Raw genomic sequence first — 778 nt, 5'->3', positions numbered from 1 at the left:
ACCGCTGCCTGGCAGTAAACTAGGCCTGCTTCCAGAATTGCTAAGTGGTTCCTTTGTGACCTGGCTGTGTTAATCCTGAGCTGGCCACTTTGGGAGGGATATTAGCTCATTGATATCTCTGGATCAAGACCAGGTTTGCTTCAGGGGAAGAAATAAACATGGGAAAGAAATATGTTCGTCCTTTCAGAACAAGTATATGAATCACTATCTATCACATAAGTATGGGAGATATCAAGATCAGATTTTGTCCCTGAAACACAGACATATGTATATACAGGAAGAATTTTTAATACATAATTAGACAATGGGGTAGCTATTAGACCAGTTCTATGTCAGCATGCTGAAGAATTTAGCTATTAAGTCCACTCTGTGAGATAGAAACCAAAATAACTTGACACTTGTCCTGTGCATGTCTTCTAAAAATAAAAACCTTGTGCACAGCAAAAGAAACCATCAACAAAACAACAAGAAAGCCCACTGCATGGGAGAACATATTGGCCAATGTTATCTCCAATAAGTGTTTAATTTCCAAAATTTACAGGGAACTCATACAGCTTAACAAAAGGAAGATAAATAGTCCAATCAAAAAATGAGCAAAGGACTTAGAAACTGTTGAAAGAGGACATCCAGAAGGCCAAGAGACACATGAAAACATGTTCAAAGTCACTAATTATTCAAAAGACACAAATTAAAACAACAATGAGGTACCATCTCACACCTGTCAGACTGGCTATCATCAACAAATCAGCAAACGACAAGTGTTGGCGAGGTTGCAGAG

This window comes from Myotis davidii, unplaced genomic scaffold, assembly GCF_000327345.1.
Source record: "Myotis davidii unplaced genomic scaffold, ASM32734v1 scaffold562, whole genome shotgun sequence".
Lineage (NCBI taxonomy): Eukaryota > Metazoa > Chordata > Mammalia > Chiroptera > Vespertilionidae > Myotis > Myotis davidii.
This window is presented reverse-complemented; position numbering follows the sequence as displayed.